The following is a 15,549-nucleotide window of genomic DNA, read 5'->3' as shown; positions in this document are numbered from 1 at the left end:
CTAGTTACGTATTGCTAACACTTTTTCTATATGGACATCTTCCAAAAGTAGGGTAGTAATTTAACTTTTTATAATAATTTATTGTATCCCTACGTCTATTTTTATATGCACAACAGCCTTAATTAAACAAAAATAATTAGTAAAATTATATAGTAAAAATTATTGAAAACATTACTATACAGTATGTCCCTTGAATTGTTTTTACAAGAGGAAAACTTTTTTTATTATTGACATTGTGAGAAAACGCATATTTATAAAAATATTTGTTCTAAAATAATTAATCCTGTTTATACTTTTCCATATTTTATTTATTTTTTGTTTACTTCTTTGACCTTCTTTTGTATAATTTTGGTTAACTTATTCTTGGTCTTTGGTCTGCTTTTAATAATACACTTTAAATATAATTTAGGATAATATTTACTAGTATTCCGACGTTTCGATCATCTTTAGATCTTTTTCAAGGAACAACATTGAACGTAGATATATCTTGTCAGTTGAAAGACCAAGAATAAGTTAACCCAAACTTTTCCATATTTCGATACATTTTCAGATATTACATTTCCATATTTCCATACTATTTTAGAGAAAATTATAAAAAGACATGAAAATATGGTTGAATTTGTCCTAAAAATGAAAAGGCGTTTTAGGCGAAAGGCGAAAAGGCTACGGTAATATAATTTGGATTTCATTGTTTGATAGATGGTTATTATTAATTTTGATTAACGTCAATTTTTTTGCTGTTGTTAAAGTATAACATTTTCCTATAACTATTATCACCCTTTCCATAGCATTGAACTAAATAAATTTTTTGCATCTTTAACATTTTAAATCAGAAAAAAATATGACAATAATTAAAATTTTATCAATTACAATGTGTCAAAGAATGAAAACGAAATTATATTGCCATAGAAACGCCGTGTGATTTGTAGGACTTATTTATAGTATGTTTTTATTTATTTGGAAAAATATAAACTGGATTTTAAAATAACGAGATTGCAAAAACAATCCGGGAAAATACTCTGGGTATAGATAACCATAAACACTTAGTGCATAGTTTAGTAGTACCTGAAATTAACAGAAAAGTTACATACAATATAGTTACTACCAGAAATCGACAGAAGAAATAAGTTTGCAAGGAGTACTTATGGAAGAAACTTAATCATATTCAAATCTAGAATGCCACTTTATCTAAAGAAGAAAACATTCGACCAATGTGTACCACCAATCATGACCTATGCATGCAAAACACAAGCACATGGTCACTTAAAACGGACGTCATAAGGAAACGGCAGGTGGCACAGCGCTCAATGGAACGAAATATGCTGGGAATAATCAAGAGAGGCCGTAAAAGAATACGACAAAAGACCCAGGTAATATATGTCATCTACAGAGTCAAATCCTTCAAGTGGCAATGGGCTGGACCACTGGCAAGGACAGGCGACAGATGGACCACAAGAATTACAGCATGGTACCCACGAGGAATTAAGAGACCTAGAAGAACACCGAACCCTTATGGAAGCATGATATTAGGAAATTAGCAGGGATAACTTGGGTCCGCGTAGCCATCAACAATAGACAACAATGGGTTCAACTACAAAGAGAGTATCTAAATATGTGAGGGAGGCTACACCATATTTAGAAATGGTTGAAGAAGCTGGTGATGATGATGATGAAACACTTTATATGCCAACTAAAACTTAACCAGTAACCAGCAAATATATCAACACAGATATAATATTTTATTTCAGAGCCTTTTCCTTATCAGCCTTCAGAAACTAAATGACGAATTCTCGAGGTTTTTCGTCTGAAGATAAATTTCTGTGAATTTCTGCTCAGAATTGTCGTCTCGAGAATTCTCGAGCAGAGATATTAACTTATTAATAGTGGAATACAATTAACAATAGTAATACTACGTTAATGATATAGCGCTACAATCTGTAAGATTGCTCTTAAATAAAAGTTTTAGACGGTTCCAATCTAGAAGAGTCGCAGACTAGCAATTAATGTACCGTATGATCGAAGAAAAAACGGCGTCAGCGATGGATATGAAATGAAAATCGCTGTCATTTTATATGTAAAATTATATAGGATAACGATCGTCATTTTCAAGCCACTGGATGCCGTTTTTTTCCGATCATATGGTACTTATAGAAAAGTCGTTTGATAAAGAATTTCTTCAAAAAAGTTCTAGGGGTATTTCGCCACTATAAGAAAATCTTCAAAATAAAATAGTTTTCTACAACTGCTGCGTTAATCCAACGGAGACCAATTGTCAGCAATGGTTTACTAATAAACAAGTTTGCATAAGGGACAAAAATAGGCTGAACGTTTCGGTAAGACATAGGTCTCTTCCTGTCGTCGGAAGCAAAAAAAAACAGAGAACAAAGAAAAGAACGTTTTAAAATATCTAAATGCAACTATTATAGAACACTTTAGTTTTTTTTTAATAGATACGTCTATAAAACCGTTGACGTTATGTTCCAATTATAGTTCAGTAGGTTATTTCGTTGACGAAATACCCATAGGACTATTTTAAACAGATGAATCCGCCAAAGAGACAGTATTTCTGTTAAAAAAGTTGGCCTTCGATCATTATGATATAACACTAATGGACACCTCTTTTATGCATAGGCCACCATATATCCTGAACCAAGTGTTTATTTCATAACCACTTAATTCGACGCTATATTTCATGTGCTAGGGAAAGTACTTGCTCTTCTTTCTTTATTCGTACATCTTATTGTATCGACTTGAGCTTTATGACTGTACTTTTCGTACAAACGAAAATCTTCACCCAATTTCAGACCTTGCTGAACTTGTATATTATCTCATATCACGTTAAGAAATTGATTATGTTAACAACGCTTGTTTTTTTTCTGATCACAGTACTGAATATCTAAATTATTTGAAAACTATATAGAACTCACAGATAATATAAAATGTTTGTAGATATTATCTTACAACAGTTTATATCATAAGCTTGCAACTAAGAATTCTAAAAGAAACTCGTTTTAGAGATTCCATCAAAACGGTCTCGGATAACCTTAGCATACTATTTTAATTTCCGTTTTTAATACGCATCTGAAATTGAGCCAGCGAGCAGGGAATTGTAGCAAAAGCTTTAAGAAAATGTAAGAGCTCTTTTATTATTATTTTTTAGACCACTTCCTCGCAATGCCTTGCACTTATGAAATTGTAGGATGGCGTACAGAAAGCAATTTTCTCATCTAAAATCAACCTGCTTTTCTTAGGGATTAAATTTTCAGGCGCCGAGGAACGCAGATTGCGAATCAGATATCGGAGGACTGGTTTCTGTATTTTGTTGTAATCTAAATTCAGAGGCCAAAAATACATTTGGGTTTGTTTGAATATTTATATATATCAAAAAATGGACTAAATATATTGATACCCATCCATGGATTACTAATTTGAACACAGATATACATACACCTATATATAAAAAAACAATATAACATACGAACATCTTTCAAAACACAAAATACACTTAAATCCATTTTTCTAAATCCATATACTTAAATCCATCCAATTTTATATTGGTGTAACACTTAGACCCTTAAATGTTCGAATTAAATAACATAAAGATTATTTAAGAAAAGGCGATTTTTACAAATTTAAGATTTGTCAGCATTCATGGAACACAGGACACAGTAAATTTTACAACGCAAAAATTATTATGAAAGGGGGGCTTTTTAATACACTCAATAAATGTATTGCTCATGCGTCAGTAGAGGTTAGTAATCTATGACAATCGCTTCTTGATTTTAAAGAACATGACATAATTAAAAATTAAAAACACACAGTTTGAGACTTTTTGGTTTTACCTCATTAAGTAATTATAATCTATTATTTAAATTTATTTTTTTTTCTTAATCTTTAGAAAATGTTAATAAATATACTCACAGGCACGAAAAACCGGCACTTTTTTTATGTATTTTGATTTAATTGGCAAAATTTTGATGTATTTTAAAGTTTAATCTGTGGTTTAATATATTTTGTTCTAGTGGGCCGATTTTGATAATTTCTTAAGCAGTTTGTAGCTAAATTATTGGACTTTTTAGTATTTCTTTCTAAATTAGAATGGAAATTTCCGTCTCCAATTATACGAGGAAAAACAAATTATTAATATTTTGGTGAAAGTTTGAAACGCTCTGTGTAATATGTTAACAAAGCAAGGAATTTAAAATTGTTATCATCTAGGTACGTCTTTTCTCGATAGTTTGTTTTTTGATTCATCTCAATACCTTTATTTTTATTGGAGATATTCGCTTTAGATGAAGACAGTAACGAGTTACAGCAATTTTAGCATTGATTTTGGGTCCCCATCAACACACTTATAAAATAGTGTTTATTGTTTTTGTAATGTTACTTTTATTGAAAAGTCATATTATGATTATTGGCGTTTACTCTAGTAGAGATGGTTTTTAAGTTCTAGACTATTTTTAAGTATAGACTATTGGTGTTTTAATTGATCATAAACTCTACTTTAGAGAAAAGATAAACCTAGATGATAAAATAATAGTTCTAAAATTCTTTGCCTTTTTAACGTATCAGGGTATTCGAACTTCCATCAAAATATCAACATTTTATTTTCCCTCGTATAATTGGCAGATGGCAACTTTCATTTTTAATTTAGAAAGAGATACTAAAAAGTCAAATAATTTAACTACAAATTGCTTAAAAAATTATCAAAATCGGTGTACTAGAACACAATATATAAAACTTTAATGGTGCAAGTACTACTGTAATGGTGCACTCGGCGAGGTGATCCGAGGCCGAGACGAGGCGAGTGTGTACTTGTGGCTCTCGAGTCGTCTCGGGTCGCCTCGCCATGCACTCTGAACGTTTTGTACCAAGTACACGCTCGCCGGGGGGACCCGAGGCGAGGCAAGGCGAGTGTGTACTTGGGGCTCTCGTTTTGCCTCGGAGCCTCTCGCCTCGTCTTGGGAGCGCTCGGTCTAAAGGCGGTCTCCAGCACGAGTCAAAGGAGACGAGAGCTATAGAGAAACTAAATAAAAGAGAGACACAATAGATTTTATATTTCTCTATGGCGAAAGCGTTACGTAGGAGGTCCCGCGAAAATATTTATTTATTTACTTTCCGTAGAAAAGAAAAAGATTCTTTAATGGTCACTTTCCGGACCGTTTAAGAAAGAAAAACACGTCTATTAGAAGCTATGCACGAGGTTTTCATTCCGTTTGATGGAAAGTCTTCAAAATCAACTGCCAACCTAATATAAACACCCATTAATTTCTATAAGTATCTACGTTTATTTTAATAATTGAGAAGCGATCAAACAAAACGAAATAAATAGTTTGATATATTAGAAAAAAACGTGTCGTTATTGCGTCTTTTAAATGAAGAAAATTATAATTTACGTGAAAGATATAATGCTACAGACTTTCCAGGCACTGTTTTCGCTTTTTTGTCATCATTAAAATAAAAATTATTACTCTAATTACAAAAATTATTGATTAATCTCTTTTATCTTCAGTTAAAAACAAAGATTTATTTTTTATAATGTAAAAGTTTGTTTTAATATTGCAGCATTATGTTGTTTTTTCATTTAATCTATTAATTCTTTTATTAAATTTCTTAATACACCAGACCTCGGCAACATAAAGTCAAAAATACAGTTTGTGTTTCGATCCAAGTTATGTCATAATTTTTGACATTGTATTGGTTTTCATGATTTTTTTTTCATGGCACGGACAATAGAGTGACAATCTGTGACGTAACAGCCAAGGATCAAAAAACCAAAGCGTAGATGAGTACGCGTCAATAAAATACCAGAAATACAATTTAAACAAAACTAATCACAGGTGGATTTATCCTTTTCTGTTTGAAACTGGTATAGCTTCAATATTTTGTGGATTTCCCTGTTTTTTTTTATTTTCTCGACTTTCAGGTCGGTTTTAAATGGGATTTAAGAAAAATTTTTGCCCAAATTTTCCCAAATGTGTTATTAAATTTATCTCGTTGAGCGCCTGATTGTTTTTATTATTACAAAATTATTCTTTAGAATATATTTATTTATGTACTGCAAAATGTTATTGCTGTGTTTTTGCGCTATGTCTCGGGACGCCTCGGTGGACCTCGCATTTTTTGTGGCGCCGTGTATGTCAAAAACGTGACCTTTTGTTTCTCTAATGAAACTTACCTTTATTTTACACCCTGTAGAACTCTATATATTTAAAAAATGCTCTTACGTAATATGCTCACAAAATGTAATTTCAAGACTGGAGCTTCCACGTCTTATTAGAGGCGCCACCCTGTACATAAACCGATTTTAAAAATTTATATTTTATTTATTTACCTCAGTTTTAATTCAATTAATGGAATATCGGAGTTGCAAATCTCCAAAGATACTAATACTACATTTAACTTACCCACTTGAATTCCACAAAACTCTCCCGAAAACTATAAATTTGCTTTGGTATGCATTAATTAAGTAGTGCAGAAAATTAGTGGTTAATGTAACCTAGGTATTTCGTTTAAAACGGAATTAGCGTAATGCAGGTTTTCTTAATTTCTTCAGTTAAACCTATCTTCCGCTATATTACATTTTCACCCGCCAAATAGTTTAGATTGCGTATCGAAACATCCAAAGAGAACCGGTTTCCGTATTTTACTTTATTCTCTATTCTGAAACTAAGAATATATTTAGGATTTGTGGGAAGATTAAAAAATGTATTAGCACATATTACGATTCTTATTTCCATTTCCATTGTCTAACGGGAAATTGCTTTTATCAAGAAAAAAATATAAAAGGTAGGTATTTGTTTAAAAGCAGTAGCATTATTTAAAAGACATTTTGTGTATACTAATAATTTTTTTCATCCACAAAATATTGAATTCGGTTAATATAATAAAATCTTAATCTGAATTAAGTTAACAATAATTATTTTTTTAAGTTGTGGTTAAGTGTACAGGGTGCTCATTTTCGTATGTTTGATAGGGTTTCTTGTTTATGAGTAGAGATACAAAGATGCGGTTTTCACATCACTATGCTATTTTTTATGAAACTAAAGATGCTAGACACAGATTTGTCCTAGCCTTCTTAGTTCCTGAAATACATTGCGAATGTGAAATTGTTGCATTTTTTATCCCCTTTGGTATCTTGGTTATCATATAACTTATCGAAAAGATGAAAACTGGGTTCCATAGAGCTTTTCACGTAGAATCCAGTGGCGTAACTAGTTTTTCGCTGGGAGCTGTCCCATTTTCGTGTGTTTTATAGGGTTTTTCGTTTATGAGTAGAGATACAAAGATGCGGTTTTCACATCACTAAGTAAGTGCACGGCCACACAGAAAGCGTTTTTTGCGTTTTTAGCGTGAAGCGTCTTTTGCGTCTAAAACAAAATAACAGGATTATATAGGAGTGGCCCACCAAAAGCGTCTAGCGTTCGGCGTGTCTCGCAAAAAACGCAAATGAAAACAAATCAATTTGTTTTCGGTAGCGTCTTTAGCGTTTTCTATGAGACCCCGTCATAGGCGGACGTAATATTTAATAATACAATAAAAATAAATTAAATACATAGTATGCATTTTTTTTCATTTTAGGATATTATCTAAAAATATTTTTATAACATCTACTGTTTAGGAAGATTCTATTAAATTCAAAAATTTGAAGGAAATGTTTGAAATGTTGAAAAAGTAATAAATTAAAGGAATATTTTCTTACGCGTAAAAAATAGTTTTTATGCGTAAAAAGTGTTTTTTTCTGCGTAAAAAAGTTTTTTTAACAAAAACAAATAGTTTTTGACGCGTAAAATTTTTTTTACACGTAATTTTTTTTTCCTGTAAAAAAGTTTTTTTACCAGAAACAATAAGTTTTTGACGCGTAAAAATTAGTTTTTTACGTGTAACAAATAGTTTTTTACACGTAATTTTTTTGGGTAAACAAGTTTTTAGCAGAAACAATAAGTTTTTGACGCGTAAAAATTAGTTTTTTACGTGTAACAAATAGTTTTTTGCACGAACATTTTTTTTTTGCGTAAAAAAGGCTTTTTACCAGAAAAAAAAATGTTTTTTTTACCAAAAACAACAAGTTTTTTCAATAATAAGACACGTAAAAAAATATTTTTTTACGTGTTAACATATAGATTTTTACACGTAACAAATAGTTCTATACGCGTAAAAAATGGTTTTTTACGTATAACAGTTTTAATCGCGTAAAATAATAAAAATAGTTTTTTACGTGTAACAAATTACGTGGTTTTTTACACGTAATAATTTGATTCACATTTTGATAAACATGTGGACTGCTCACAAATACACGTCGCGTCACTACGTATTTCTAAGCCGTTAACACGTTTCGTTACTAGCTCGTGTGTCAGGGCTGCGGCCGTCTCGCTAGCTCGTATCTCACGACCTTGAATGTTTACTCCCAGCGCGCGTAAAGATGTTTCACTTCAAAAAGTTTCATAAATCATGTCCTAAAATAGCGTTAGCAATTAGTAATATATACATATTTACTAATCTATTATATAATTATAATTCTTTATTATATTATATTATAATTACAACAAGTAACCACAATACTACAAGATAAAAAAAACCAAACCAAACCAAACTAAAATTCGTAAAATAAATGGCAAATAATAATTATTTTTACACACACCACTGGCACTAGCAGTAGATTGTGTTTGTCGCCGAATATATGCCCCGGCCCGTCCACAATTCAATCCCAGCATCTTTTATCTTCGTCTCTTCAACGCTAACCGCGCCGATCTCGCCTATCTCTTTCTCACAGGATTGATTGTTGAACGGGCCGGGAATCCACGGGCTTGCGACATTACTAATGACATCTTGATAGAAACTGCAGACCTGCCGCGTCTTTCGCGTGTTTTTTACTGGACACAAATCGAAAAAAACGCTTAAAACTGTAAAATTGCAAAAAGCGCTTGAGACGCAAAAAACGCAAAAAGCTAAAAACGCTTTCTGTGTGGCCGTGGGCTAAGTATGCTGCTTTTTATGAGACTAAAGATGCAACACACAGCTCTGTCCTGGCCTTTTTAGTTCCTGAAATACATTGAGAATTTGAAATTATTGCATTTTTTTATCCCCTTTGTATCTTAGTTATCATATAACTTATCAAAAAGGTGAAAACTGGGTTCCATAGAGCTTTTTATGTAGAATCCAGCGGCGAAATTAGTTTTTCGCTGGGAGCTGTCATTTTCGAAATATGAGCCAAACTTATGTTTTTTTTAAACTGGACATCTTGTTAAGGGACATCTTATCTACACTAGTCCAATTTTCATAATTTTTTTGTAAACTGTAAATAAATATATCAACTTTAATTCGTAAATCAATTTTTTTATAAACTTTAGTATTGGGGTTTATTATACAGGGCTTATCGAATCGTTCTTTTTTACCTTAAATATAAAACACCCTGTGCAATAATTTCGTGAGAAAGTTTTCCTAAAACATTATTTTTCCATAAGAACCATGTCTCCTAAGCATTTTGTTTATTGTCACATGTCAACACATGCCTTGGTTAATTTTTAAGAGCGAAATGAGCTTGCCACCAACAATTTGCAATTTTTTCAATTGTCATTACTTTTTGACGTTACTTTTCAATATGGCGAGGTGGTTTAGGTGACTATTTTTTAGTAATATCATACATTACGACAAGAAGTCAAAACAAGAACAATAAGAAGAAATGTTTTTTTATTACTGACATTTTGAGATAAATGCATTCTTCATATAAATTTATGCTTGTTTTAAAATGGTTTTTCAAAACTACAAAAATGTCCATAAATACACATGGCACCAGGACACCAGACACCTTAAATCTATAATAGATTATATTATTATAAAACGAGATACCAAATAATATAACATTAAGGATACGAGAGTATATAGAAGGATTGAATGCGGCTCCGACCACTGTTTGCTAATCTCGAAAATTTGGATTAAATTCAACATAAGTACATATACAACGAATGACTCCATCCCAGTCTACCATCTCGAGATGAAAGATAAGTACAATCTTGATAGCTTATATGAATCTAGTAGCAGAATCCTCTTCCACAGTCGTCTAGATAAAAAACTAAATGATCAGTATCTGAAAATGCCAACAACCCAACTCTATCAACATAATATTGGAATCTCTGCACGTGAAGCTCTTGGTATTAAACACGAATTTACACAAAAAAATAACAATATGACGTGGAATACCGAGTTACATAAACAGAAGACTCATAAACAACAAGCATATAAAAATTGGCTAAGCACAAATAATAATGATGTCCACTTAGTCTACAAACTAGAACAAAATATATATAAAAACATGATCGCTAACTACAAAAATGAGACATGGGATAGGAAATGTAAAGAAGTTGACTTCTATATAGATAGAACGAGGTCGTCTGAAGCCTGGAATCTGATCCGAACGTTAAGAAAAGAAACATCTCACAACACAAATATACAGTCGATACCTATAGAACAATGGAAAGAAAACTACGCAAAAGAACTAAAATAAGACAGAGAAAAATATACTTTATACTCCCCTGAACATTGCACTATACAAAGAGAATACATAATCATCGACGAAGATGACATACAAAAAACACCAAAATCCATGAAGAATAAAAAAGCACCAGGACCAGAATGATTACCAGCAGAATTATTAAATAAACGGATCATATAAATTAATACTGCACCTGAAAGAACTAATGACAAAATATATAAACTGTGAGCTAATACCACTAACTTGGAAAGGAGCATGGATAACACCAATCCACAAAAAGGGAAAAACAGATGAATGCTCCAATTATAGATGCATCTCGGTCACAAGTACTATCAGTAGACTATATGGAAAGATACTGCGAAATATAATTGAAAAGGAGTATGCACCGTATGAGGTACAAGAACAGGCAGGGTTCCGTACGGAACGATCGTGTATGGACCATAATATTTACTCTGGTCCATATAAATGAAAAAAAGTGAAGGGATTAACCATTTTAGAACAAGCACATTTTTTTACAAAAAAGGCTATATTTGAAAATAGAGTAGGTAACCAAACAAAGAACCTAATACAAAAAATGTCTCTACCTGTGGCGGTTTTTTTTTGTTTTTTTCTCGCGTTTTTAAAAAATGGCGGGTTTTCGCAAATCCAAGGTTGGTCAGCATATACAACAATATAAAAAAGTCACACTTAATTGTATAGAATTTCCAATGCACCTGTTTACAGTATGGCAGAATACGATATGCCAAAAATAGACAACATACGTTCTTCGTTATATGATTATTAAGGAAAAGTCTAAGTGAAACCAAAACATTTTAAATACTGTAAAGATATTTTAGCTAAATTATACATTAAACTCATGCTATAAGGATTCCGTATCGAAACACTGAAGGAGAATTGGTTTTTCGTATTTTAGTTTAATCTCTATTCAGAAATCAAGAATATTGGTATTTGGGGATCGTGGGAAGACTAAGGAATGTATTAGCACATTATTACAATTCTTATTTCCAATTTCATTTTCTAAGGGGAAATTGCTTTGATCAACGTGGAAAAGTTTTATAAAACACATTTTCCTATTGTTTTAATCTCATATTGCATGAATATAATAAAGATTTTGTGAGCTTCAAATTAAGTTAATACTTAATTTTTCGATATTTTTCTGAAAAAAAAAATTATTCTTAATTTATTTCTAAAATTAGTTTTTGCTTATGATTTTTTCTTTTCATATATTGTAATTCGCCAGTAACATTTTTAATTCTACTTAAAAAGTTTATTTTAAAATTTATAATAACCTTTAAACAGTTTTTAGAATAAATAACAATATAAGCTGATATAGATAACTAAGCAATCCGACACTAAATTACAAAAAGTTTGTTAATATATTCTAAGTTAAATTGAAAACCCTTCTCAGCCTAACCGTAGCTTTAAGTGTTGCAATGTGTTTTTGGTTAAAAGGAAAGGAGGATAAAAATTACATTTTATTACAGCCTTTTTAGACGAGTATTTCAAGATTTCTTTAAATTATTAAGATTGTAAAATGGACTAAATATAATAGTGTTAATATTACTTTGAATGTAGTAGACAATGATTCAGTATTAAAACTAAAAGAATTTCGACCTCTAGTGTCTTTTTCTTTAATATAATCAGATTAAATAATTAAAAAAAAACAGAGTCGGTTAGGTTAGGTTGCTGGGGTTTGCGATCAAGTTTGATCCCTCACTCGGTGGCCTTGGGCCCATTGCGATACTACTGTATTGTTGTACCAAACCCTCCTCCGATTCTTTCTTTGCGCTAAAGCACTTCCAGCTCTTTGCAAAGTTCTCGATGTTGCTGGTGTCGACTTCTGCTGCTTCCTCTAGTTCCTCCAAAAAACCTTGCCCTAAAGTTTTAAAGCGTCGGTATTCCAGTGCCGGACAGTGGCACAGCAGGTGCTCGATTGTTTCTTCTTCCTCTCCGTATTCTCTGCAGTAGTCGTCGTTGGAAATCTCTCACGATGTTTATCCCCGTGGGGTAGTTTCCTGTGATGACTGATGACACCACAATAATCGTACTAGGTTCTTTTTGTGTTCTAGTAGTTGTTTTGTCTTTTTGCTATCTACCACTGGACATAGTCTTCGAGCTGTAGCGCAGTCCTCGCGGTGTTGCCACGTCTCTTGCTGCTTGGCCTTGATGGTCGTTCCTATAGCTTTCTTCAGTGTGTTAATCGTGACAAGTGGTGGGTCAGCTGACACGGCCTCTCCCCTGGCGTCCTCTTTGGCGAGTCTGTCTGCTTCTTAATTTCTCATCACATTGCTGTGGCCTTGCACCTAGCACAGAGTAGCCCCGCCTTGACGCAGCCAGGAGAGTGCTTCTCGGCAGTCCATCACAGTGTTCGATCTCACTGATTGCATGGTGATGCTTCTTAAAGCGCCCAAACTGTCAGAGTATATCACGATATCCACTATTGGTCAGCATTTTTTTCTCGTAAACTAGCCGCTTACTTTATGGCGTAAACCTCTGCTTGTAGAACATTACAACCATCCGAGAGCCTTGTAGACTGTTTAGGAGGGAAGTTAATCACCGCGACCTTATAGATCTATTGGGTGTTCCCCTTTCTTGAGTTATAACAAGTTATAACTTATAATAACCATCATACAGTCTCAGGGCTTTAACAAAAGCCAGTATCTGAGACGGCTCCACAGAGGCCAGCTGTCCATCCTCGACATCAGCCGTACCAAAGTTCATAGCACGAATGGTCGTCGTATCGGCGCACTCAGTGATAAGGTATTCTGGTGTTTCCCCATTTTCCCCACAGAATCTGCATTCGACGTTGTTTCTCAGCTTCAGCGTACTGAGGTGTTCGTTGGGGAGACAGTGTCCTATTAGAAACCCCGTAACAATCCGAAGATATTCGATAGCCTTAATGATCGTCTGATGTCTAGTTTCTCTGAGAAGAACATCTGTATAGACTGCTATCTCTTGAATGTTCATTACTCTGTTGCTTTTCCATTCTTATGTTGTCGGGATGCGAATCCTTATCTTTTCTTCAAAATCATGTTTGGTGAGCATATAGTCCGTTTTCTGGTCTAGCAGATGTGGACTCGTGTTCGCCATGATTTTCCCTATCACTGGCAATATCCTTGAGTGACCGTAGTTGGTCTGGTTCTACAGACTGGATTCCCTTATTCTTAGGGCACCCTTAGCGACCAGATATTTCACGAGCCAGTCGATTTACTGCAAGTCCAAAATTGCTTCTAGCGCAGCTTGCGCCGTGTTGTTCCTTGTTCCAGTTGTACTTAGAGCTGCTAATCGCTGTACTTTTGAGAGGTTTTTTCTATTAGTCTCTTTAAGTGCCGCTTCTCACCATACTAGTACTCCATAAGTGATGATTGGTTTAACTATAACAGTGTACATCCAGTGTATAATGTAGGTTGTAGACCCCAACTCCTTCCAAACAGTTTTTACATGCATAGAATGTATTTATTCCTTTCCTCATGGTCTCCTCCGTGTTCCCTTTTCAGGAAAGCTTCGAATCCAGAATGATTCGTAAATGTTTTGTTTCCTTAACAAGTACAAGTGTCTTTCCTTTCAGCTTTGGTAGTATGAACTTGGGTATCTTGTGTTTTCTTGTAAACAGAATGAGTTCGGTTTTGTCTGGGTTGATGCCCACACCATTCCTTTTTGCCCATTTCGTTAGCTCCTTCAGAGCAGATTACATGATGTCACTGATCGTCTTTACCAACGATCAATATTACCACGTCGTCTGCATATGCATTTATCCTAATTCCCCTCATTGTTAGAGAAGTCAGGATTGGGTTCATTACAATCAGCCACAGCAGAGGTGATGCGCTCTTTTTGGCTGAGCTGTTTTTCATCTTCAAAAAATAAACAGAGTCGGACTTGAAATTATTTTAAATAATAATTAAATAGTGTTGTTTTGTTGTTAAGGTACCCAAAACAAAAAAATATAAGTATAAGTGTGGCATATCATTTTACTTAGGCGACCGAGTTCTTTTGAAACCTGGTATAAGAAATTGCTATTTCTTTGACGGATTGGGCGAGCAGTAGATGTTAAATTAACATTCCAGTTCAATCGAGTATAAATAAGAAAATATGCCGATATGGGTTTACGAAATACTTTAGAATCATCTGTCTATATGAACAATATGAACATGGGTATATAAAACTATCAAGACTGGAGAATATCACGCGATTGATTGTTGGTAATTATAAAAATTGAGGTCGCGGAATATCGATTGAAAGAGATCAGAAATTAGTATTTACTCGTTATTGTGGTATATTTGTGTATTATTAAGGAGTGATAGGAAAATCACATCACAATATAAGTTAATTAAATTGTTTATTTACATTGTATAGTTTTTCCCATATAAGGTTTTTCACAATATAGCTGAGCGTGATCCGCCAGTAGTTATTTTTTACTAATATTAACAATAAGACGAATAGATAAATATCAATGTAAACACAAATCACGGCATATATATATATATATATATATATATATATACAGGGTGAGTCTTAAATTAGAGAAATATTTTCAGGACTCGTAGATATCGATAAAAGAAACATATTTTTTCTTTACCGTTTTTCAAATAAGTTATTTTACTTAACCTGAAAATTAAAAAAAAAAAATTTTTTTTGCTTATATTTTGAGAAACACTTTTCTTTTCTGGGTTTTCTTTTTTGTAAATTTAAGCTACTACCTATGTTGCCATATTATCAAGAAATTATGTTTCTTAAGTAAAAATTAAAAAAATATCCATTTTTTTTTTTCAAAAAAAGTCCAAATTTTGTTAAATCTAAAAATATTTGCACTTATTTAAGACTCACCCTGTATGTTTCCGTCCCTTTGTGGGACATAAAGCTTCCAAGAGATGTTTTCATCTGATCCTATTACGGGCTGTCTGTTTGATCTCTCCCATGTTTTTCTAGTCTCTTGGGCTTTAGAGGTTACTGTTCTTCTCCAGGTATTCCATGATCCTCCGCGTGATGGCGCGTCTCCCCTGTGGATTCTATTCTACTGCCTGTCTTGCGATATCTCTGTGAGGTCTGCATAGAATGAA

The sequence above is a fragment of the Sitophilus oryzae genome, unplaced genomic scaffold (assembly GCF_002938485.1).
Source record: "Sitophilus oryzae breed Bouriz unplaced genomic scaffold, Soryzae_2.0 scaffold_154_pilon_pilon, whole genome shotgun sequence".
Taxonomy (NCBI): Eukaryota; Metazoa; Arthropoda; class Insecta; order Coleoptera; family Curculionidae; genus Sitophilus; species Sitophilus oryzae.
This window is presented reverse-complemented; position numbering follows the sequence as displayed.